The sequence below is a fragment of the Symphalangus syndactylus genome, chromosome 8 (genome assembly GCF_028878055.3).
Source record: "Symphalangus syndactylus isolate Jambi chromosome 8, NHGRI_mSymSyn1-v2.1_pri, whole genome shotgun sequence".
In the NCBI taxonomy this organism is placed as follows: domain Eukaryota; kingdom Metazoa; phylum Chordata; class Mammalia; order Primates; family Hylobatidae; genus Symphalangus; species Symphalangus syndactylus.
The window spans coordinates 90,477,780-90,505,573 of NC_072430.2; the positions used below are offsets into that span (position 1 = coordinate 90,477,780).

General features: G+C 35.1%; 1 pseudogene; it reads left to right on the top strand.

The window, feature by feature from the left end:
* The first annotated feature begins 5,050 nt into the window (after positions 1-5,050).
* Positions 5,051-6,059, top strand: LOC129488149 (mediator of RNA polymerase II transcription subunit 28-like; annotated as a pseudogene).
* The last annotated feature ends 21,735 nt before the right edge of the window (positions 6,060-27,794 follow it).

Genomic DNA, 27,794 nt, shown 5'->3' on the forward strand with positions numbered 1-27,794 from the left:
AATATCAAATCTGAGCCAGTCAACATGGAAATATTAACAATATAATAATACATATATGCAAATAATTAATAACTGATTAATGTGTTTAAAATTAATGTGTTTAAAATTAATGTAATGCCTGTAGTCCTAGCTATTCAGGAGGTTGAGGTGGGAGGACCACTTAAGCTCAGGAGTTCAAGGCTGCAGTGACCTATGATTGAGCCACTGAGTCCCAGCCTGGGTGACACAGCAAGATCCTGTCTCTAAAAATATAAATTTTAAAATTAAAAAAGGAGGAAAAGGTAAAAAAAAATTTAATATAATGCCAGTCTTGATTCCTCATGGTTCACAGGGTATCATCTTCTGCTGCAACTTAAAACAGTTGGAAGAAATTTTAGTTACAATGTCTGACCTCTAACACTAGCTCTTCTTTGTCACCTGGAATTAGTACATTAATGTATTTGGCCTTCAATTCCCTCATTTATAAAAGGAGGAGATGGAGTTTACAATCCAAATAGACCTTTATGCCCATGAATTCAATAGAATCATTCGTTCTTGCTTCTTATTTGTAAGAATAAAATAATGACTGTGTGTTGCTACACAGCATTTCATTAAAGAATCATTGATCCACATGGCCCTTGCTTGTAATTATTGGGCATGTAATGATAGTCTAGTGTCTCTTCTTTTTTCAAAGTATCCACATGATAGCACAAAACATCAACATCAATTACTCCCTGGAAACTCTACCTGCCTTCTTAGTGCTCATTATCCACACCCAAATGAAAATCAATGATATCTGTGAGTAAACATCTGTTTGGTTTATTGCTAATTTCTATCAAAATAGATATAATATATATAAAAGAGAGGTAAAGTAGATAGCTATTTGATATTCAACCTTCTGTCAGAAATTATTCATGCCAATTAACTAGAATGCTGAGGTGTTCCATTTATTTTAAAACACTCATTTTCTAGCCCAGTAGGCTTAGAATGTCAGGAAACATGTTTGTATTTTACTAAGCTCAAGTCAAATTATACTTTTTCCAATCTCTCTAAGAAATGTTATTTAAAGTAACCATTTGTTCACTTGTTCAGTGCTTAATGATTATCTATGACTGTGTTAAGAGTTAATAACACCTAGATGATAAAGACAAATTGTCTGCCCTCTGGAAGCACACGGATGAGTAAAGGAAGCAGATACATATGCAAATCCTGACAATTCAATTTGATAATAGATATGTGAACAAAGCAGAATCAGAAGTGTCTGAGTGTCTAGAAATTTTTCACAAAGAACTGGCTAGCACAGTGTCTGGCACATTAAGTTGGGGTTTAATAAGAATTTGCTGAATGTTAAATAATTGACTTTTCAGCTGACAGTTTAAAAGACATGTAGAGATTAAAGACAAGATGGGGAAGGACATGATAAATAGAGAAAACGATTTCTGCAAAAAAGGTTTTAATGTTGCACTCTGATATATGCAGTAGTTTAGTGAGACCTATGAGGCCAAAGCCTCAGGCAAGTCTTGACTCCTAGAGGCCTTGTACATCAAGTGAGGATTTTGAGTTTTACCCTGACATATATGGAGATCATATTTGTATTTTAGAAAAATGACTCTGGAATAATTTGTACAAGGAAAAGATGGAATCGTTTGTGAGCATGTCAGAAGGACACAATAATAATCTATGCAAAGAAAGCCTGAACTGTGGCCATTTCAGAAAGAAGTGAGGCATATTGGAAACGATTTAGGAGGTGACAATTTATCTATAACAGAATATAAGACAGAGGAAAGTGTCTAGACACATTCTTAGGATACCATCATGAAAAAGTCAGTTGATAGTGTCATCATTTGCTGAAAATTTAAGAGGCATTTGCACAAGAAAGTGGCTGTAGAGTATTTGTGTCCCCCCAAATTCATATGTTAAAACCTAATTCCCAATGTGTTGGTATTTGGAGGTGTGGCCTTTTAGGAGGTGATTAGGTCATGAGGATGGAGCCCTCATGAAAGAGATTAGTGCCCTAATAAAAGAGAACCCAGGGAACTTTCCTGCCCCTTCTGACATGTGAGGACAATGAGAAGACAGCCCTCCATCTATGAACCAGGAAGCAGGCCCTCACCAGACACTGAATCTGCAGGCACCTGGATCTTGGATTTCCCAATCTCCAAAACTCCTGACAAAAGAAATTAGTGATTATAAGCTGTCCTGTTTTTAATATTTTATTGTAGCAGCTTAGGACTAGGACAAAAAGGAAACAAACTAATATGATATGTTGAGCCTTAAATATTTGTATAGTATTTAGGAGTATACATTTAGCTGACCATAGGAGAAATTGATATGAGACAGATTCTATTAAATCTAAAAACTTGAAACCATCATTTTTTCATATAGTGTTTGAAATTGTGGTTATTAGAGAGATTACCTAAGAAGAGTACAAAGGAAAAAGGGCAGAGAATAGGACTCTAGAAAAAGTCAATTTATAAGAAAAGGAAATGCTAATGAAACAAAAAAGTATGCAGAGGGAAAGAGGGGTGTGAGAAGAACCAGAAAAGTAGATGTTATTGAAGAGGAGAGACAGAGGTGAGTTTAAAGAAAGAAATTGTCAATAATGCCAAGTTCTGCAAAAGGTCAATTATAATGAGGATGAAAGCCAGTATTATTTATTGATTACCCATATAAGCAAGTCAATAAGCTAGATTCTTTACATAATTTATCTCACTGACAATCTTAAAAACCTTGAGTTATGTATTCTTTCACTCATCTTGCACCAGGAAATGTGGCCTCCAAGAATTGTGACTTTCATAACATGCATGAGAAAGAGAAATCAAACACAAGTTAACCGGTCCTAAGGCCCTTGTTCTTATAAAAATAAAATAAAAAATAAAACCCTAAGCTTCCCAGAAAGTTAAAATTTTTATTCACTAATCTAAAATTCTAAATGGGGATGATAAGCTTTCTGGCTTGGACAGTATAAGGCTAGAAACCAATGATGACTGTGTTTGTTTGCCATGAACAAGAATTTAGATATGCACAAAAAGCAATAATTTGTCTCTGATTGGCCCCACAGTTCTAGGCTTCACATGGGAATTGGGAGGCTCAGGTCTGGGCAAATTATAGCCATTTCTACCATGTGGAATACAACAATGCCATGGTACCTTCTTCACATACAGACTACTACCACAAGGAAACCAATTATCCACCTCCTCCCTCTCCAGCCACCAATGAATTTTGTGCACCACTGTCAGATTATATTTTCTAAAATTTGTGCCCCTTCATTTTCCAGGTAACTAAAAAACAATGTTATGGTTGTTCACTATCTCTGGAAGTTCACATTTCAGAGCTAGGTATTCAAGTCTATTCACAATATTTTCTCAGGTTTATCTTCACCTTTATCATATCCATAGATATTCAGTGAAATTGAACTTGTCTCAGATTTATGCAGACATCCTGAGTTTTCACCTCAATGGTCACTCAGTTTCCCTGTAGCTTCTTACATAACTCCTACGAATGCTTCAAAGGCCTCCTAAATAACACTTCCTCCTTAAAAGAGTTTTTATTTATTCAAAACTGCTACTTATTAACAAAAATAATTTGCATAATCATTATCCAGGTAACATTAACTAAGCGCTTGAGGTAAATATAATTAATTAGTTACAATCATAATCATTGCTTTAATTGCTATATACGTATGTATATATTATGGTTTCTTACAGGAAAACACAATGAAAATATTGTATCCTAAATGCCCAGTGTTCACATTCCAAACTATATTTCTACTCTGGTATTAAGTGAATTATCTCTAATTAAAATTCATACTGATAATTTATTTTTGGATTATTAATGTCTTCTTGAATATTTGATTAATGACTCTATACAAGCATGCTTGCTACACAGCTCAGCATTTGGCAGGAGTAAAAGATTCCTACTAACAACTGTTTTCCATTTAAACATTAAAGTTCTGAAACAATGTTTCAAAGGAGTTTCTATTTCTACAAAATTTATTCTGACCCTGGAAAAATTTCCAGCTATACAAAAAACATAATCTTTATGATAGCTTACTTTCTTCATCTTAAGAAAAGTGTGGAGGAAGAGCAGAGTTGCAACAGGCTGCTTACAGGCTATCCAAGTGAAAGGATTGATATGAAAGTTGGAGATGTAAGTACAGAACTTGGAAGAGAACGTGAATCGAGATTTAACGAGATGAATCACTCATACTGAAGGATCATTGAAGCCATAAGTCAGCAGGACAATTAGTATGGAAGAAAGTATAAATGCTGAAGGAAAATAAAAACTGTCAATACTTGTGGGAGGGAAGAAGAGAGATGACCCATGGAACAATGTAATAGAAGGTCATGGCTGACAAGGGAGGAGTCCTGACTGTAATTAGTACACTATTTTCCCCTTTATCTGCAGTTTTGCTTTCTGCATTTTCAGTTACCCACTGCCAACCACAGTTCAGTACAATAAGTGTGTATAGCACAATAAGATATTTGGGGAGAGAGAGACTATAATCACATAACTTTTATTATAGTATACTGTTATAATATTTTGATTTTATTATTAGTTATTGTGGTTAATCTCTTATTGTGTCTAATTTATAAATTAAACTTTATCACAGGTATGATGTAAAAAAAATAGTATAGATAAGGTTCACTTCTTTTTGTGGTTTCAGGCATACAATGAACGTCTTGGAACATATCCCTTATAAGTAAGGAGGGATTACTGTATTTCAAGGACTTTAGAGAAGTGCAGAGAATAAAGTCTCATTGTGCAGTCATCAGTCACAGTGGAGAGAGTTTACAGGAGCAGTGGAAGTGGAATCTAGAGCAGTGTAGAGGTAAAGCTGAGTGAGTGGAATACAAGTTACAGTTTGAGGAAGATAACTGGCAAAAAAAATTTTTCAAACATAGCTCAAAGGTAATCTAAAGACAGTTTGGGGCTTTGTTGTTTTGATGTTTTATTTGCTAAATGATGTTTTTGTTTCATTGCTGTTGTTGTTGGGTTGTTGTATGTTCCATTTTTGTTTTGATTAAGCTCTATTTATCTCTTTAAATTCTTTTATTTTCTTCTTAACTTGCACTTGTCCCCACCACTTTCATATCTATAACATCTCCAAGACTCTTCTTGTTAAGGTTGCTATAATTTCCATGCTATGAAATATCAGAAATCCCTTCTCTGTTCGTACCATATTTGAAATTTAAACTGCATTTAAAATAATTGATTATTCCCTCCTTCTTGAAATCCTTTCTTTTCTTGGCTTCTATGACTCAACTTTTTCCTGCTTTCCTTCTACCTTCCTCAACAGACTTCTTTCCTGTCTCTTCCTCCTAGGCTTAACCTCCAACTGTTGATAGTACTCCAGATTTGAATATAAATCATCTCATCTCTGTGTTTTCCTTATCTCTGGGAAATCCTGGCTTTAATACCTTCTCTTGGTCAATAACTCTCAAATCTGTATTTGTTCTGGACTACTCTCTGGAATGTCAGATTCATATTCAACTGCCCAGTTAACATCTCTATTGACTATTTAAAAGAAATCTCATTCAAGATATGGCAGCTCCACCAGGTGGTATGTTCCCTGCGGAGCCACTGGGTCCCCCAGCACCCCCACTGGAACTCCCAAGCTAGACTTTGCTTCTTCAGGAAGCTCCAGGTTCTCTGAGACCTTATGACAGTACCTTGATAGAAAAGTTGAAGTCATATTTTCAGGCTTGCTTTGCTTCTCTGGTGAGTCAGAACTATGTCAATGGCACCAATCAGGAAGAAATTCAAACTGGTGTTGATCAGTGTATCCAGAAGTTTCTGGATATTGCAAGACAGATAGGATGTTTTTTTCTTCAAAAAGATTGCAATTATCTGTCCAGAAACCAGATAATGCTATCAAAGAAGATTTCTTAGAACTAAGGAATGAATTATAGTGGAAAGACATGCTGGTCCAGAAGAACTTGACATAGTTGAGGCATTCACGGCAGATGCTGGGGGACATCAATGTGCAGCACAAAAAGCCAGCCAACATCCCTCAGGGTTCCTTGGCCTATCTTGAGCAGGCATCTGCCAATATATTTGCACCTCTGACGCCAACCTGAGCAAAAGGGCAAAGACTATCAGTATGAGAGTGGCTGGTGTCTGAGACAACTCTATGCAGACACTTTGGCACACATCCCTTCTTGTGGACTTGACATTTTGGAAGAACTCTGCCAGAAAATGAGTTGATTTTAGTTTTAGACTCTCATCTAAAATTTTTTCACTATTTTTGTAGCTGTTAATTTCTTGGGTACCTTATAAAAATGTCTCTGGCTTGGGAAAACCAAGTAAATTTTTTTATCTTTAGCAAAGTTTTAGAGTATTAGGGTGATATCACTTACAGATTATTTTTTATAGTTTTTCTACATGTTTTAAAAAACTTTCTTATGACTTTTCATCTTTTATATACGTTCTCAATTGTTACATTAGTCTGATCTGATGTAAAAATTATAATAGCCTGAGGATGAGGACAAGGGAGACTCAGTGGAATTTGGGAGCCTTTAACTCAGAACCATCCAAGAAAGTGCATTCTTGAAAATCCAGTTTCCAGCCTTGGAATGCAGTGGTGATAGTACTGAGTTGACAACAGACATCTAGCACGAATGTTATAGAAAATAATTTATTGCATAATTTTCAATATTATGCACAATGGTAAGATGAGATATGCCTCAAACTTTGTCCCCCTCTCCAACTCATACCTAATTTGAATTTCATTTATGGGTGTAAGCAAAATTAGAACTTTGTCTTGTGTTAAAATGGAAATTTTAAAAGTTTAATAAAATGTCTATGCTACTTTGAATGAATCAATAAGATGTTTTCTTGAGATCAGGTTTTAAAGAAGGGATAAAGAAACAGAAAATATGAAACTTTAGGTTCCTGAGGGGGATCTATACCACAAAATAAAAACAAGAGGAGATAAAAAGAAAAACAAGATTTTGGGGAGATGAACTACAGTTTTGCCCAAGGGTAGCCTGAATGGAGTACAGGGAAAATTTTGTCCCACTTCCAAGGTAAAACAAATACAATAATTTAAAGGTATCCTTATTACACTGTCACAATAAACTCATAAGTTTAAAAATGGGTCATTTACAGAGAAATTAAGATTTTGTTTTATAGTTAAATTTTTAATCCTTGCAGCGTAAAGATAAACTTTACATGATGCTCATGCTATAAAAGATAATTATGTCTATCAGACAAATTTGAATTCCACTTTGCTTTTCTTAACGGTTGGTAGGATTTTTTCTGTTGTATTTAGAAAAACTTTAAATTGATTTTTAATGGTTCCCTCCTCCTCAAAAATAAAAAGCAGTATGATGTTTCTTTCTCAGTTAACTCATTTACCAGCTATTGATTACTTCGAGTCAATAATCTGGAAAGTGATCATGCAACTGGGAAAGCTGAATTTCTTCATGTGTTTATTAGGAATATAAAAAACTGCTGCTAGATTGGACTAGCACACACACAAATCAACAATGTTGAAGTCCCTAATTCCTTTCCACTAGTTATTAGAAGAGATCCTAGGATATACAAAAGAAATTGTAATCCCCAAAGAAGATACCTAGGCAAAATTGCCTGAATGATACAAAAAAGATATGTTGGTAAGGAAAAAGAGAAAAGATTAAGATAAACACCAGAGTTTGCAGAGCAAAATGAGAAGAGCTGAGACTAGTAATCCCCTGTTGATATATGATAGGAAGCACTGGTGCACAGTGCTTTTCAAGATACTGGCACTATGAACTGAATTCATTACAGAACATTATTTACCTGTGCTCTGTCTGTGAAGGTACTATGTCGAAAATAATAATGGAGATCAAAAATTTCAATCTTACTGACAGTGCCTAGGGATGATGCCATAAGACTGTGCTGGCAACTTCATCTTAAAGTTCTGTTTTCTATTATTATAAATTTTCTAAAAAAAAATACTTCAGTGCTGTTATTTTTCAACTGGTCTCTTGGTGATATTGTAAGAAAGATTGAGCAAAATCTATTCAACTGTTTTGTGTATTTCATCTAGTAAATATTTATTATTCCATGATATTAATCCATAAACATGTCACAGTATTGTTCCCTGTACTGATCAAAATACATTCCCTGGGATTTAGGAATAGATATATTTTGTAAGCACAATAAATAGTAAATTAAAGTTTTAACACAACAAAAAATGAAAAATAGAAGAGTGGGCAAGAAATATACAGTATAAAACATGATAAAGTGTATTAACCTAAGTCACACTCTTAGGTAAAACATCTTTGTTATAAGTGTATTTTCACCCCAATTTAATAATGTCACATCAAGGAGACCCCAAAGCCTGCCTAAGGAGTAAGTTTACTTGAATGATTTCTAATGTGTCCCCCAACATTCCCTAATTGACATCTTACCTAATGTCTAAAATTTAATATTTGAAATTTTCTCTTTCGGACTAAAACAGTCAAGTTGGTTGTTGAAAATGGTACATTACGCTTTTTCAGACCTTTCTCCTTTAATGTAGAGCGTGTATATGATTCCTGAGTATGGAATAATGTGGAGATTTCTCAGAAACATAATATTAAATAAGGAAAATACATGTCTCATAATGATGCCTACAAGTATGATATCATCTAAATAAAGTTTTAAAACACACAGACACACAAACAGCACATGCTGGTTACAGACATATGTAAATGTAATAGCATGTAAAATCAGGAAAAAATACTATTTTTAAAAAGAATTTCTCTAAAAAGGAAAGAAAAATACCTATAATAAAGAAATTCAAACAATATAAATAAGACAAATATATTTGAATTTAGTGTTTAAATATTCTCTGCTTTAAAATAACAATATATCTGTCTTAAATAATCCACAAGACTTAAGATTCTCTCTTTGCTGTTAATATCAAGGTGTCTTAAGATTTACCTGGTTCTTTTTATAATGTCAAAAATTGCTCTATTTTTCAACAAATATCACTATTGTATTCCATGATACGTCTTGTCTTTATTTCTGATATTTAAAAATTCTGAACACTCAGAATTCTGAACACTCAGTACTTGCATGAGTGTTGAGCACAGAGAGATGCAATCAAATTTCTCATCATTAGTTGACATTCTCTTCTAATGTTTTGAGGAAATTAAAGCCTATCTATAAGCACTGGCTGATGAAAGGGAATTATAGCAAGTATTAGCAGATAATTGTGTAAACCATGAGATGCTTATTAATTATCTGATGATGATTTAATACTAACACATATTAGTCTATTTGTATTTAGAAAAAAAGCAGATATAATAAAACCAGCTGCCAACAAGAAAAAAATGTGTTCATTATGAGTTTCAGTAACTTGTAAATGTCTATCTGGCAATCTATTAAAATTATATTTATATGTAACTATATATGTATATAATAACAAAAGTATTCAAAATACTTAACCAGTATGACATGGGTTTCAGGCAATTAAAAAAGCAGATTGACCAATCAGAACAGAAGCTGACTATAAACAAAAGGCAAATCACACCCTTCTCTTAAGGGACTAAGAAAAGGTAGAAATGATTATCATTTCCTTACTATATATAGTCCTGCTTTCTCATTTGATAGCAATGCTTCTCAAATTTTGATGTGCATATGAATCAACTAGGAATCCTGGGAAAACGTAGATTCTGATTCATTACATCTGGAGTGGGTTATAAAACACTTTATCCAAAGTGTGGTCCTCAGACTATTAAAATAGGTGTCATCTGGGAGTTTGTTGGAAACATAAAATGTCACGGCCTTTCCCAAACTTACTGAAGAATAATCTACATTTTAATAAAATCCCTGAATAATTCATATTTCAAATATTAAAATTAAGAAGCACTGTTCTGACATATAACCTGGTGCCTTTAATTGATCAAAGGCAAAAAAGGGAATGGGGAAAATTTTAGAGAATAAGAAAGACTCAAGAAATGTAAATCAAATACAACATGTGAAACTTGGTATATGGAGTTTGTTGATAGTAAAGAACTATTGTTAATTCTGTTAAATGTGATAATTGCATGTAATTATGTAGAAAAAAACAGCAAAATATTAACAATTGTTCAAACTAACCAATGGGTATATGAAGGGTCATACATAAATCTATTTTGTGTATGTTTGAATTTCCTCAAAATAAAACTTAAACAATCCCCAAAGATTATTAATTAAATATTGTAGCTTCTGTGAGTCAGGAATTCTGACACACAGCAGCTTAGGGTCTCTCATGAGGTTGTGGTCAGATATTGATGAGATCTGCAATTATGAAAGCTTGACTGGGGTGGTAGGATCCACTCATCACATGGCTACATGACTAGAAAGTTGGTGCTGGCAAGTTGGTTCCTCTCCACTTGGGCCTCTCCAGGAACTGTTTGAATGTCCTCATGAACTGGTGGCTGGTTTTCTCCAGAGCAAGTAATCTAAGAGATCAAGGCAGGGATTTTAATGTCTTTTATGATCTAACCTTAAAAATCACATCCCATCTCTTCCATTGTATTCTATTGGTCACTTTCTTTCAGCGTGTTCCAATTACTGCAAAGGAGAATAAATTAGAGAGGAACAAGATTTGAGGCAATGACACCAATTCTGACAATTTTTTCTACATTTTTTATCTCACTCAAAGATTTTTGGTGAGTTACAGAATTTAAAACTAGAAGAATACTTGTCCATCAGAATGATGACACAGGGTAATTGCTCTAATAATCTCAAATTTTCAGTGGCTCAATACAATAAAAATTTCTTTTACTTAGGCAATATCTATCCAGGTCAGCAAAAGCTGCTTTGTGACCCATAGCTTTATAGTCTTCTCGGTTCAGCAAATAGAGGAAGGAAGATATATTTACCTGTGGGAATTTTTAAGGGCCAGGACTGAAAGTGGTGTATGTTACTTATACCAGATTTTTTTGGCCATAATTCAGTCATATGGACACCTCTAAATGCAAAGAGGCTGTATGACCAGGAAGAAGAAGTTCATTTGTTAAAGGACCATCCAGTTTTGTCCTAGGAATCTTCTAATCTGTATGTTTTAATTTATAATGGAAGGATATTGGGATCCAGGGAGATAAACGTCACATAATGAGTGTCAGTCTGGAACCAGAATTTACATAATTTGACTCCCATTTCAGTTCTCTTGTCTTTCTATCAAATGGTGACAATTGGTTCTCACTCCTATGTTCATGATTTCTTGTTTGTTCTTTAATTGAATTTATTTAAATTCAAATATGATTTTAGTCCATTTGGGCTACTATAACAAAATGCCATAAACTGAGTAGCTTATAAACAGCAAAAATTTATTTCTCAGTGTTTTGAATGTTGGGAAGTTTAAGATCAAGGGGCTAGCAGATTTGATGTCTGGCAAGGGCCCAATTCTGCACTGACAGCTGTCCTCTCACACTAAGTACACATAGTGCAAAGAGTGAGGGAGTCTCTCTCAAGCCTCTTTTATAAGGGCACTAGTCCCACTCATAAGAGTTCTGGCTCTATTACCTAATCACCTCCTAAAGGCCCCGCCTCCTGATACATCACCTTGAGGATGAGGATTTTAAGATATGAGTTTTGGGGGAATATAAACATTCAGATAATACCAAATACTAAAATGGATTCAAAGCTGAAAAATAAAAATTAAGCTGTTGACAAATTATACAACCAAACATTACTGGAAAGTCAAATTTATTAGGGGTTCAGATGGATACCATGTAAACTATAACTTTATAAAACATACAAAGTGTCTTAAACTATTTCCCTTAAATAAGAAGTGATTAATGAATGGTTTTTAATTTTATGTGCAAAGACAATTCAGTCATGAAAAACTTAGCCTTTGGTATTGACTTGTATGCCACTGCTATACATTTTCTTATTTTCTCACAACATCAGACTTTCTTAATTAAACAAATATATCATCTCTACCTTGTGATTACAATTCAACAATTAAAACCATGGAATTAAAAGAAACAACATTTATTTTAGAGCTTGTAGAGTTGTTTATCTTGCCAAATAACTAGAGAAAAGAGGCTCCCCACAGTTCATATGCTGTTTATGAATGTAATATTGTGTAATTTATCACTAGATAAAACACGACAGGCAAGTTCAAAGAAAGTAATGGCATTTTCACTTTGAGCTTGATGAAGCACATATAACAGCAAAACATTATCCTTGTCTCTATTTCATGGTACAGGAACATGCACTTTCTCTCACCTTAGGCTCCAGTTAACTTTACTATTAATAACTTCAGTATATAACTAACATTGTTTTTGTTTATTTTCCCACATCACCTATATACGTATAAATCTACTTCACACTTTCTTCTACTGCCTTTGCTTAAATACGTATCACTGTGTGGTTTACCATTCTTTCAACTTTTCTTTTGCAGTTCCCATTCTTAGACTTCATAACACATGGTAGATATGGTCTATGTTCTGCTTAAAAAGGTTTATTCCCTTCTTTCATATTTAAGATTTTGCCTCGTTCTCATGAAATACATAGATTTCTACCCTGAATGAAGTTAAATGCTCATAATTCAAAGATAAATTGTGCTGGCCTACAAATTGACCGTGTACACAAAATGTACATGTTCACAACTCAGATCATCCAGATATGTAACTAAAGATGAGTTGATCATAATCTCCAGGAAGTTATAATTTGATAGAAAAGCCTACCCTAAACCCAGCCTTCTGGAGATGACAAAGGTTTTGAAAGTTAAGTCTAACATTTCTCATTATTTCCTGTGACTTGGAGACCAACTCAGTATAATATTTGGGTTTGATTCACCAATACCTTACATTTCAAAAGGCATAATAAATAGCTGAAATTGCCTTGAATTCTAGAAAAGTCCAGAAACATAAATTAGGAGGCAAAGGCTATTTAGAAAACTTAGGAAGTAATATGATGAGGGGTAAATACAGCATATAGATAGGTTCAAATTCAAACAATATATTAGAAATAAGTAGATTTAATCATCTGAGGAAGAACAATCTTGTATCAAAAATAGAACCAAAGAACAAAGACACTGGCAAATAGATACACTAATTTTATGCTAATTGATGTCTGTAAAAAAATCTTAAATAGCTTGGAGTTTTTGTTTATTTGTTTTGCACAATTAAGACTACAGAGGCAAATTACTATTTCCACATTTGGAAGGAAACAAAGGAGAATTAGAATTATCTCTGGGAAAAGACTGCACAGTTCTCAAACAAGATAGCTTAGGACTCCATATCTCTTCCCATTTTATACTGACAAAACAGTACAGAAAAGTAGATTCTAAGTCTAATAGTGGCACAAAATAAGTAGCACTTTGAGTACTATCCAAGAAGTGGTACATAATGTTCCTAGGCTAGAACTGGGGGAGTTGGGGGGACTGGGTCAGGGGGGAACTTATTAAGTCAAAACAGGACAAAAGAAATACTGAGTAATTTGTATTTGTAAAAATATGTAAATCCAGCTATGACTATTTTGAATATCTCAAGGATGCAGACCTGTCCATTCTGCCACTAACCCAGAAGCCAGTCAGTGTAAATAAATTAGAATTACAGATGGTTCCCAACCTATGATATGATTTATAATTTTTGTCTTTACAATGGTGCAAAAGCAATACACATTTAGTAGAAACCATACTTAGAGTCCACATACAACCAATCTGTTTTTCACTTCCAGTACTGTATTCAATAAATTACATGAGATATTACCACTTTATTATAAAATAGGCTCTGTGTTAGGTGGTTTTGCCCAACTATAGGCTAATGTGAGTGTTTTGAGCATATTTAAAGTAGGCTAGGCTAAGCTATGATGTTTGGTAGTTAAGGGGTAATAAGTATATTTTCAACTTATGATATTTTCAACTTAAAATATTTTCAACTTAAATGCCAGGGTTCATTGGCATGTAACCTGCTCATAAGTCAAGGAACATCTGTATTATGATTCATGTTACTTCTTCTCTGCCCATTGGTGTGGGGAGACCCCCTGAAACTATTGCTATGGAATAAAAGATGAAATGCTCCTGATTATCGTAAATACAAAATTGCATGCAGGATTGTGTAAAGACAATGCCAGGTTGGACTGCCAGAATGAGCCAACAGTGCATGATGTGCTTCCCCCCTGCAGAGAGCCTATGAATGGACGAGCAGTTAGGGAGGTTTCACATCACCAAGATTCCCATCCCAGAAAAGCAGATGGTCATAGCTCTGGGAATGGAATGTGACCCTTGTGGAGAGCCTATAAACGGATGCATGGTGGGGGCGCTTGTCCATATGGATAAGATAGGGCTATAAATGCCCTCATCTTGCCACAGCTCTTCTAGGCCTCTTTAGGGTTAAGGCATACTCCCTTCTGAGAATTTCTGGTCTAACCCGTTGTCTAGTTTCATGTCCTGTTTCCATGGATTGTTTGTTGCAATTGTTACTGCTGATTAATATCTTGCTAATCATAGATTATAGAAAGATTGTGTTTCTGTTTTAAGGCTTTGTTAGAAATTACTGATGCACACACTATACTGTAATTCTTATCTCTGTATACTGTACTTCTACATACAAATGTTATGTTAAAGAATTACTCCATCCCCATGTGACCATCTCACCTCATAATCAAATGACCCTAAATCCCTCACTAACCTACCCCCACCCTCACTAAACGTAATAATAAATGCTGGTATATCCAGTGCATTGTTGACACTGCGGGACCAGAAGGCAGTGAACCCCTGGACCCAGTTTTCACTATCTTGTGTGTGCCTATTATTTCTCAACCTACCGATCCACCTAGGAACAAAGAGAGAACCCCGTTGCATTGTGGGCTGCTGGCCAGATCCCACAATACATTGGTATCTTTACAAATTTCTTAGACTAGGAGTAGGATGCAGTAACTCCCTAAGCAATACTTTGGAGTTGAAAAGGCATTGTAGCAATCCTCGCAGCCATGGAACTTTTCTTACATTCCTTACAGCTGCCAAGGAAGAATGAGATTGCCTAGATTAAGAAAAGAAAAGAGATGCAGTCAATAAAAGAATATAAAGATAGCTGGGCACGGTGGCTCACGCCTGTAATCCCAGCACTTTGGGAGGCTGGGGTGGGTGGATCACCTGAGGTCGGGAGTTCGAGATCAGCCTGGCCAACATGGTGAAACATTGTCTCTACTAAAAATACAAAAATCAGCTGGGCATGGTGGCGGGCACCTGTAATCCCAGCTACTTGTAGGGAGGCTGAGGCAGGAGAATCGTTTGAACCCAGGAGGCAGAGGTTGCAGTAAGCCGAGATCACACCATTGCACTCCAGTCTGGGTGACACACAGGGTGAGACTCCATCTCAAAAAAAAAAAAAAAAAAAAAAAAAAAAGGAAGAATATAAAGATAGAATACAGAAGACTTAACAAAACTAAGTGCTAGCTAAGAATTGGAGTAGACACTGAGAGAAAGTAATAGCCAACATAACTTAATCAGGAAAACCATAATTTAGATAAACTGTAAATCAGTTTATCTCACATATTATACATGATTCTGGTGTCTATTAATTATAGTCAAGTAAAAATCAGGCAAAAAATCCAACTTTCAGTGCCTGAATCCATGGTAAATGCATGCACCAGGTGTCTGAAAACATGTTTTTTTTAACCAAGGATTTATTACTAAGTAGCTATGTTAACTTGACAAAAATAGCCATTTGGATCTTAATTTCCTTATCTTGAAAACTGTCATTTTTGTTAGATTACCTCTTTTAACATAAAAATTCCATAACTAGACTAAGATTAAGCATATCAGACTTTTATCACCACAAGAAATTTAGGGTTAAGTTCATGAATCCTTAATTCTTAGCCCTACACTTCACTCAGCCCTTAATCTCAGCTAACATTAGACTCTCTGACATCAAAGGCCATGACATTATATGCTGCATGTTTTCAGTATTTCTTCCCCGTTTTTCTTCCTTCTTGATTGTTTTCTTGCCAAGCTGTCTAACATTGCACATTGATTAACATCTAGCAGTCACTGAAGACTGACTTACTGATCAGCACACAGTAGCCTAGGAATCTTTTCAGAATATATTCTGAATCCCCAGTTTTTGGAAATGGCCAAGGGCCACAAGTCTAATATATTCCAAGTTAAGAGTACAGAAAAAGCAATCTGTTCTCAGAGATTAAAAGGAGAAAACCAATATATCTCAGATAGCAATTTTATGGTGTTATATACATTCCTATATAAAATAATTTTTAAATGTTTGTCCTTTTCCATACACACAAACACATACGCACATTCACATTCACAATAACCCACAGAGCTCTGCCTACTCTATATTCTCCAGCAAATAGAAGTACAATCTTCCCTACAGAATCTTTTGAATCTAAAAAAAGACAAAAACATTTCATGGAGAAAAAAACCTTTGAAGGTGGTTAACAAAAAGTAATTTGTACTTTCCATGCAATCACTTGTAGTTTCCTCAGAATAAATCTATATGAATATATTCAGTAATTCTAGAAAACAGCATTCATTCCCACTTCCAATTTGTGTACCACTGAATAAAAAGGCTACTGAAAATAAAGGAAATGTTTAAACCATAATTTTAAAAGACAGAAAATGAAATAACAGAATCTAGTGGATTAATTTTCTATCCCGCTGCTATCTTACACAACAATCTTTTCCATTCCCCTGAAAATATGTAGAAAGCATTTCTATGTAAAGCACACATTAAAAAGGAACATGAAGGCAAAATGTTACTTCAGTTAGCAGTTACTGAGAGTAACTTAATAAATAAATAGCTAAGAATTTTGTTATAATCACACAAAATTGCTCAGATCATCTTATATTAAAGCATAGTATGTGATAACTCTCAAACATCTCATTTGGAGAATAAGCAGATAATAACCAAATAAGAAGAAGTCACATTACTGTATTATCCTCTCTTTTAGAAAATTTCAGAGAATCAAACATTCTGGCTGGATTGATTGTTTTATAATTCTTCAACAAAGCAATTTTCCTTTGCTCCAATTCCTACCCCTGGGCTAAGATCTCTCAAAGACCCTTAAACATGTACCTTCCTATATGTAAACACACACAGCCAAATGCAAAATTTCAGAACAAATATTTACTCAAATGTATAGATATACTCAAGGTATATATTTGAGTAAATATATATATATATATATTTTTGTTTTGTTTTGTTTTTTTCTGAGATGGAGTCTCACTCTGTTGCCTAGGCTGGAGTGCAGTGGTATGATCACGGCTCACTGCAACTTCCGCTTCCCGAGTTCAAGCCACTCTCCTGCCTCGACCTCCCAAGTAGCCAGGATTACAGGCATGCGCAAGCCATCCTCCTGCCTCAACCTCCTGAGTAGCCAGGATTACAGGCATGTGCCGCCACACGTGGCTAATTTTTGTATTATTAGTAGAGATGAGGTTTCACCATGTTGGCCAGGCTGGTCTCAAACTCCTGACCTCAAGCGATCCGTCTGCCTTGGTCTCCCAAAGTGCTGGGATTACAGGCCTGAGCCACCGCACCTGGCCTGAGTAAATATTCTGAATGAAATATTTGTTATTTCATGCTTAGGAATTTATTTCTAGGAAAAAGTTGAGTTATTATATACATCTTATATGTCTTAAAGGAGCGGGATGTTCCACAAAGATGGTGGGCCAGATACTGAATCTGGAACAAATATAAAATAATTCAACTGGATTTCTACCAGTAACAACAGAGTAAGATCTCACCAGACCAACTAATGCAGAGAAAGAAAAAACCCTAAAGTATCTGAATACAATCCAAAAACAGCTACCTGAATGTACTTGTGCATTTGTTATCCCCAATATGTAAAATCAGTTTCTTCAAGGAATAGTACTCATTTTTTCCTTATGCCCTGAATTATTTAGTTTACTATAGTGTTTTTCCCATAATCATTGTTCAATATATTTATTTGTAAAACTGAATACTCTGAGTTCAATATATATAAGGTTGATTAATTGTAACTGACTTTAGCAGAGGTACAGAAATGACTCTTGCCCTGTCCAGATCCTACACACTGGTTATATAAAAGTGTACTTCAAAAGATACAGGTCTGTAGGCATGGTCTGACACATTACAGTGGACAAGAAAATAGCTGAATCACCTTTCCCAGAATTCTCTCTTTTATCATAAATATAGCAACACTTACTGCGAAGTGGGTTATCTCCTCACAGTGTTTAAGATTCTTCTTGCTCGGGGCCGGATGCAAGATAACAGGTCAGTCCCTACTACACAGACATAACAGGAATGTTTTCAGGACATTATTTGCTGTGTCAATGAGTACCTTTGTTTGAGGTCTATGGGAAAAAATTCTCTTAGGTTTAAATACAAGAAATAACAAAAGTACTTTATGAAGCTATAGGAAAGTTCAAAAGAGATCATGTACACTGAAGTATTTAGCACACTGTCCAGCCCATGATCAGTATATAAGTGGTATCATTACTATTATTGCTATTATCCAAAATGACTGCCCTATTCATAGTTATAAGTGCACAATTCATATAAATTATTTGTTCACAGCTACTAGAAAATGAAAAAGTAATACTTATCCCAGACATTTATTGACTTCCTATAATATCCCAGGATCCTGCCTTTTTGATAGAATTATTTTACATAATTTTAGAAATATGTTGCCAATACCTTATTATCCCCAGAGAGAAAATAATTTTAGTAAACTTGTGCCCCTAGATGATATAGTTTGAGCCTGGGAGAACACACACTTAATAGCAATTGAAGGAATATATCAGTCATCCTTCATGGACCAATGCTAACAGTTTATGCTTTTTTGTGACTGTTTTGTTTCTGTTTCTTGTGTGCTTGTTTTCATGGTTGTATGATTTTGTAGCTAAGATATCATGAAGTAAGAGGAGTTCTAGTGAAGGCACAAAGAATATATATCTAAAAATAGTCAGTGCAGTGAAATTAACCCAATTCAATCAGGGCAATGTCTTCTTTTGGCTGGTTACTGTAAAATCAGCAAAATGTGATAAATGAGTAAACTGAGAATAAAGTCCCTGCTGTTAATATTTAGAGTGCTTTAGGATAAAAACAAAACCATTGGAGGTAACAAACAGATAATACCAAATCAAAGGAGCATGGATAAGGTAATAAATACATAAGGTGGAAGCAATTTGGGAACTAGGCAGATACACTACATGATAGAGTAGGCCACTGAGAAGCAAATGTTTACCTAAGAAAGCAAATGACTTTAAGACCTCAGAGGACAGAGACATAAAGATTCAATTTATTTCAGTAAACATATATTGCCACTGTTGTAGACAATAATGCATCTATGGAGAAAATAAAAAAAAAAAAACAAAGCAAAACATCCTAACAAATGTACATGTATGAATCTCCCTTAATAAGTGCAGTGGCAAGTGAATAGAAAGCTAAAATGCCCAATTCAACTGCCATCAATACTGCTGTCAAAGCATACAAACAATATGTTACCAATAGGAATGTGTTCTTTTTTCCTTTGGATACACTGGGTATAACACCCTGAATGTGAACAAAATCACCAAATCATTCAGGATAATAGCATTAACTAGGTTCTGGACAGCACCCAAGGCTGATAGAAATTGTGTCATTAACAAAACATAATCTAATAGGTAAAGGAAAAGATGCTCAATATCTAACTTAATCAAAAACCACAACAAGATGTTACCTCACACCTAGTAAAATCATTATTGTCAAAAAACCAAAAACCCTAAGAGATATCATGTGTTGACCTAGATGTGGAGAGATTGGAACCCTTGTACGCTGTTGGTGAAAATGTAAAATAGTACTGTGGAAATTAACATGGATATTCCTCAACAAATTAAAAAAAGAACTACTATATGATCCAGCAACCCCATTTATTGGCATGCATCCAAAATAATTGAAATCAGGATTTCAAAGAGATACCTGCACTCCCTTCTTCATTGTACCATTATTCACAATAGTCAAGATATGGAAATAACTTAAATATGCATTAATGGACAAATGGAAAAAGAAAATGTGGTTTATACATAAAATGAAATAATATTCAGCCTTAAAAATGAAGGAAATCCTGCCATAGGTGCCAAAGATAAATTAACTTGGAGGACATTATGCCAAGTAAAATAAACTGGTTACAGGACAAATACTATGTGATTCTGCATTTATCTAAAATAGTTAAACTTGTAGAATCAGAGTAGAATGGTGGTTGTCAGGGACATAAAATTTACTAGAAAAAAAAATTGCCATAGAACAGATAAAAAACAAAGAAATATTTCCTTATAAATTAAAAAACAAAGAAATCACCTTTATGAAATAAGAATGCAAAAGAGAAATACAAGAGTTCAGGAAAGAGAGAAAAACAGCAGAAGGATATAAAATATAAAATGATGGAACTCAGAAAATAACAGAATTTTAAAAGAATCACCAACACGAAGATGAAACTGGGTGACTTAAGGGTCTTCAGAATGTACAACAACGTATATAGAAAATAAAAATAGTAAATTATATAAAAATAAAAAACAAAAAAAGATTTTTTAGAAGACTTTAAAATGCAAGGAGTAGAACAACTTTTTTGTTGTTTTTTTCTTTTTTTTGAGACAGAGTCTCCCTCTGTCGCCCAGGCTGGAGTATGGTTGCACTCTCGACTCACTGCAACCTCCGTCTTCCGAGTTCAAGCAATTGTCCTGCCTCGGCCTCCCGAGTAGCTGGGAATACAAGCGCACACCTCCACGCCTGGCTAATTTTTTTGTGTTTTAGTAGAGATGGGTTTTCACGGTGTTGTCAAGGCTGGTCTCAGACTCCTGAGCTCAGGCAATCCGCCCGCCTTGGCCTTCCAAAGTGCTAGGATTACAGGTGTGAGCCACCGCACCCGGCCACAACTATTTAATTCAGGAAATTTACTCTGAAGAAAAAGACTTTTTGACAACACTTGCCATGCATCAGAGAAAATGGTCCCAGAAGAGTCAGCAAAAGACATATCCTAATGAAATTCTGAACTGCAAAGATGAAGAAAAAATTCTGTAATAAACGAGTCGAAAAAAATAGGTCAACTATAATGGGGGAGGGTGAAAATTGCACTTTCATTGGATTTCTTCACAACAATCACCAGTGCCAAAAGATAATGGTGCAACATTTTGTAAGATGAATTTTATATTCATCTAAATGATTCTAAGTATGAAAGCTGAAGAAACACAGTTTTAAACATTCAGGAACTCCAAAATACTGTTTCTGTGCATTTTTCTTGAGAAAAATTCTGGAGCTCAAACTTCAACCAAACCAGACATGACAGAAAATTGTGGTAAAAGGTTTGGTAGTGGGAGCTCAATATATTGGACAAAGAATTAAAAGCAAAACAAGTATGGGGATCAGAAGAAAATATCAGATGTAAAATTGATACACTCTGAAAATGTAGAAAAAAAAACAGTATAACCACCATAAAAGTGAGAAATGGAAAGGATAGAGGAAATGCAAACATACATATTGCCCTGCCTGAAATACATTTGATATGAAGTTAAAGAACATCATTTAAAGCTGAGAAAAATCATGTATATTTAATATTACAAAGGTAAACATTAAGAAGATAATACTGTTTATTAAAATCATGGGTAGAGGAGACAGGAAGAACAGAAAGGAAGAGGAAACCTCTTATTTTAAGACTACCCTAAAACCTAAAGTATAATAATAAAAAAATAAATAAAATAAATAAATAAATAAATAAATAAAATTTTAAAAAGACTCCTTATAGTACTAAAGAGATATTATCTGAAGAAATGAGAGTAATATGTTACATAAAATTCCAAATCCAAAAGAAATCACTAGAAAAAATGTAAATATTCCTAAGTATTAAAACAATCATACACTCTTTTAAAAAAAAGCAAGTAGGCAAGATGTTTGTATACAATTTTCCATGGGTCTTTTGTTTCATGTGTTTCTGCATGTCCTCCAAGAAAAAGCACTGACTGACCTTGCTCCAGACTACATTTTCATGGATGTTTGCATAGCAAACAACCTTGGAAAATAAAAATAATGTCTCCTTTCATATCAAAAGGAATGTTTGCTTACTCTCTAGCATAGTAAACATAATGTCTCCCTCCAGCTCAAAAGTCAGGCAGGAATTATGAAAGATTAAGGTCCCCAAAGTTCAGGATTCCTTGCCTATCATGCATTATGCCATGTGTGCAGGTATCATCTGGCTCCCTTGGTATCACCCTCTGGGAATTGAGCATCACACAGCTGGCACAAACGTTGATACTCTAGTTACTGTTATCGCTGCGAGTAATAAACTCTCCTTTGTCTTTGACTAAGGATTCTCATGTCTTTTGACAGCATCTATGAAACTGTGTCAGGCTACATTGTTAGCTTGCGTGGAAAATAAAATCTCGACTCTTAATAGTTCTTTAGGCCATTATGTGCAAAAGGAAAATTATTAGAAAAGCTATTATTAGGGAAGACACAATAAAGTAATGTGACAAATCTAAGACCAAATAAATCAGTAATATTAATAAACAAAATGATAAACACATCTATAAAAAAAGATGTTTAGATTGGATATAAAAGCAAAACCAACTATGGCACGTTGAATATTTGTCACCAATTCTAGCCTCCTTATCTGAATTAAATTATACATCTGTATTTCAGTCTTGTGTTTTTGTAACATCTCCCACAAAAAAGAGTATATTTTCCTGCCTTGTTGATGTTGTCTTTGTCATGTTACTTGTTTTGGCCAAGACAATGTTAGTGAATATGACATAAGCAGAGGCATTAAAAACATGCTGTGTAGTTCAGCTTGTCTTCACCTGCTCTTGTGATTTATTAGAAGAAAATGTCCCAGGTATCGGCTGATACAAAAGGAGAATTAGAAAACAATTGGAACAGATCTGAACCTAATTCAGGTTCTAGGTTGTGAACTTAGAACCAAGCCCTTCTGGTCCCACTTAGCACTAGAAAACTGCAAGTGACAGTCTTGAGAGCAAGAAAAATAATGTTTGCTGTTATAAATTCTGAAATCAGTGAGAAAAACAAGAACTACTCAATAAATTGGGAATAATTGTGTAGCTGCCTGGGAAAAAATTAGATTCTTACCTCATAATATTCATCAGGATACATTCCAAATGGATCAATCTTTAAAAAAAAAAACTAGATAGCTTAGGAGAAATTACTTATAACCTCAGAATTGAAGACTGTTAAACTATATTTTAATCTTAAAACCATAAAAGAAACGATCAGTATATTTAGCTACAAAAAAACAACCCAAAATATCAAAACAATCATAAGCAAAGTTAAAAGAAAAATGATAATCTGGAAAAAGATTTACAACTACCAGAGACAGAAAACTCTTTCCTAGTAACTAAAATTTTCCCCTCAATTGATTGGTAAAAGATCAACTCAATACAAAAACAGCCAAAGGATAAGAATTGCAAGTTCATAGAAAAAGAAACACAAATGGCTCTTAAATATTTGTTTTGCCTCTTTCACTATTAGAGAAATACAAATTCAAACAATAGTTGGATGCATTTTCCATCTATCAGAATAACAAAAACTCAAAAATTTGATAATCCAGTGTCAAACATAGGATTTGTATAACAAAGAAAAGTAAAACAGAATATAATTGTATACTTGAAAACTGCTAAAAGAGTAGATCTTAAAAGTTCTCACCACATACACACAAAATGATAACTATGTGAGGTGATGGATATGTTAATTAGCTTAATTGTGGTAATGATTTCACACTGTATATATGAAAACATCACATTGTACAAGGTACATTTACACAATTTTATTTCTCAATTATATCTCAATAAAGCTGGAAAAAAATAAATAAAATTTTTAAAAGAAAAAATGCATATATTTATCTTGGATTGCATGTGCATAGAAATTACCTGGACAATAAATGGAAAATAAGAGTGGTTACCTATTGTGAGAATGAGAAATGAGGGATGGAGGACAGAGATAAAAGAGATGTGTATTAGTCTGTTTTCACACTGCTATAAAGAAATATCTGAGGCCAGGTAATTTATAAAGAAAAGCATTTTAATTGACTCACAGACTCCATGGCTGGGGAGGTCCCAGGAAACATAATCATGGCAGAAGGCAAAGGGAAAGCAAGGCATGTCTTATGTGGGGGCACGTGAGAGAGTGAAAGGCCAGGGAAACTGTCACTTACAAAATCATCAGATCTCGTAAGAACTTACGCACTGTCACAAGAACAGCATGGGAGGAACCGCCCCCATGATCTAATCACCTCCCACCAGATACCTCCTTTGACATGTGAGAATTACAAGAGTTGAGCCAAACCATATTATTCCACCCCTGACTACTCCCAAATCCCATGTCCTTTTCACATTTCAAAACTATTCATGCCTTCCCAACAGTTCCCCAAAGTCTTAACTCATTCCAGCATTAATCCAAAACTCCAAGTCCAAAGTCTCACCTGAGATAAGGCAAGTTCCTTTCACCTATGAGCCTCTAAAATCAAAAACAAGTTAGTTACTTCCAAGACACCATGAGGGCACACGCATTGGGTAAATGTTCCCATTCCAAATGGGAGAAATTGGCTGAAACAAAGGGGACAGAAGTCCCATACAAGTGTGAAACCCAGCAAGGCACTCATTAAATCTTAAAGCTCCAAAATAATCTCCTTTGACTCCATGTCTGACATCCAGGGCATGCTGATGCAAGATGTGGGCTCCCACAGCCTTGGACAGCTCTGTCCCTCTGGTTCTACAGGGTACAGTCCCTGTAGCTGCTTTCACAGGCTGGCATTGAGTGCCTGCAGCTTTACCAGGGACATGGTGCAAGCCATTGGTGGACCTAAATTTCTGGGGTCTGGAAGACAGTGGCCCTCTTCTCACAACTCCACTAGGTAGTGCCCCAGTGGGGACTGTGTGTGGAGGCTCCAATCCAACATTTCCCTTCTGCACTGCCCCAGCAGAGGTTCTTCATGAGGGCTCTGCCCCTGCAGCACACTTCTGCCTGGACATCCAGGGATTTCTACACATCCTCTGAAATTTAGGCAGAGGTTCCCAAAGCTCAATTCTTGTCCTCTGCACACCTGCAGACCAAACACCACAGGGAAGGCACCAAGGCTTGGGGCTTGCACCCTCGGAAGTCATGGCCAAAGCTGTACCTTGGTGTCTTTTAGTCATGGCTGGAGCTGGAGTGCCTGGGAAGCAGTCTCAAGACTGCACAGAGCACCAAGGCCCTGGACCCAGCCCACAGAAACATTTTTTCCTCCTAGGCCTCTGGGACTGTGATGGGAGGGGCTGCTGTGAAGGTCTCTAACATGCCCTGGGGACATTTCCCCATTGTCTTGGCTATCAATAGTCAGCTCATTACTTATGCAAATTTGTGTAGCTAGCTTGAATTCCTCCCCAGAAAAAAGGTTTTCCTTTTCCACTACATGGTCAGGCTGCAAATTTTCTGAACTTTTATGCTCTGCTTCCCTTTTAAACATAAGTTCCAATATCAAACCACCTCTTTGTGAGCAGATATAACTGAATGCTTTCAGAATTATCCAGGTCACCTCTTGAATGCTTTGCTGCTTAGAAATTTCTTCCACCAGATACACTAAATCATCTCTCTCAAGTTAAAAGTTCCACAAATCTCTAGGGCAGAAACAAAATCCTGCCAGCCTCTTTGCTAAAGCCTAGCAAGAGTCACCTTTGCTCCAGTTCCCAGAAAGTTCCTCATCTTCATATGAGAACATCTCAGCCTGGACTTCACTGGCCACATCACTATCAGCATTTTGGTCAAATGATTCAACAAGTCTCTAGGAAGCTCCAAACTTTTGCATATCTTTCCATCTTCTTCTGAGCCCTCCAATTATTCCAAACTCTCTGTTACCCAGTACCAAAGTTGCTTCTACATTTTCAGTTTATCTTTATTACAGTGTCCCACTACATCAGTATTAATTCTCTTTTCACACTGCTATGAAGAAATACCTGAGACTGGGTAATTTATTAAAAAAAAGATGTTAATTGATTCACAGCTTCCCATGACTAGGGAGGCCTCAGAAAACTTACAATCATGGAGGAAGGCAAAGGGGAATCAAGGCACATCTTCCATGGCAGCAGGCAAGAGAGTGGGCATGAAGGCGAAACTGCCACTTATAAAACCATCAGATCTCATGTGAACTCCCTCACTATCATGAGAACAGCATGGGGGAAACCACTCCCGTGATCTAATCACCTCCCACCGGAATCCTCCCTCAACACATGAGGATTACAATTTGAGATGAGATTTGGATGGGGACACAGAGGCAAACCATATCAAGATGCTTATTCAGTATCTTTTAATGTTTTTTGATGTTTGAACCAAAACACTGTATTATCAATTCAGATGCATGCTACAACATAGATTATCTTTGAAGACATTATGCTAAGTGAAATAAGCCAGTCACAAAAAGACAAATACTGCATGATTCCATTTGTATGCGGTACCTAGAATAGTCAAATTCATAAGAGACTGAAAGTAGAATGATGGTCACCATGGGTTAAGGGGGAGCAACAAATGAGGTGTTGTTTAATGGCTTATAGAGTTTCATTTTCAAAAGATGAAAAAGTGCTAGATATCTGTTGCACACAGTGTAAATATAGTTAACACTACTGTTAATTACCATTAGGGTTAACAGTACACTTAAAAACTTACATTTTAAGTGTACTGTTAACTAAAAACTCTAAGTGCACACTTAAAAATGGTTAGTCATGATGGTAAAATTTATATTATGCATATGTTACCACAATCTTTTAAAACAACTTTATGACTTTATTATCTATTTTTAAAAATAATTTTAAAAATCAATGCAGAATCACATTTTGCTATGACACTTCCAAATCACTAAATCTCATTCCCTGTATAGCATATTCTATGCATAGTTTTAATTTCCAAGGTTTCTAGCCAATTCTTTTTAATATTCACACTTTATTTCACAACTTATTTTTAATGGAGGATTTTCCTTCATTTATCACTTAAAGATTCCAAATCTACATAAACATAACAAAGTTTTTAAAATTAACTTTACCTAAATGATTTAATGATTTCATTGTTAGTTTTGTTGGCTCTCCTAGCATTAGCTTTCTATCTGTATTACAGAAGTTGCTTAATAGACTCATTTGTGTAGGAGGATTTTGTCGTTTTCTTTTGTTTTTATATACCTTTTTCTTTCTTGCTCTACCTTTCTGCTCATTCTTCCCTGACCAGTGATTTTGTAGTTGCCTCCACCTAACTTTAAGCTGTACAAAATCAAGTCTCATAAAATCTGGTTTAGAATGCTTATCCCTCGGTGATATTGAGGATATTGAAGATTCTCAATAAACAAAATGAGATGTAATGCAATGATCTATCTGAAATGAGTTCCTTTGTCTTTCTACCTCCTTAAATCCAGAGCACCATGTGAACCCTTTCCAGGACATTTTTTCAGCTTCCTTTTATAACTCTCTGAACTCCACCCTAGATACTGAGTCTTATCTGATCTCAGTAAATTTGAGGAATAATTTTAGACCCTATTACTCTTTAGGAACAAAATTTCCAGTCCGTATTATTTTATAGCCACAAATCCAATAGCTTCTAGCTCTAGTCCCACTCACTGCTTTATATTTCTGCTCAATTTCTGGTCTACTAAACAATTATACTGTTTACGAGGCCACAAGTGATTCTGAGTTTCTCCTTTAATATTTTATCTATAAATGATTAAATTGGTATATAGAGGTTACATCAAAACCAACTTTTTGAATAATATTTACCAGAATTCAGGTAAAAACATTAAGAAATTCAAAGAAACCAAAAAAATATATTATATGAAAATAAACTGAATTTTAAAAAGATGTAGAGAACATGTAGATATAACAGAAGGATAAGAGCAAAAAGGAAATAATATGC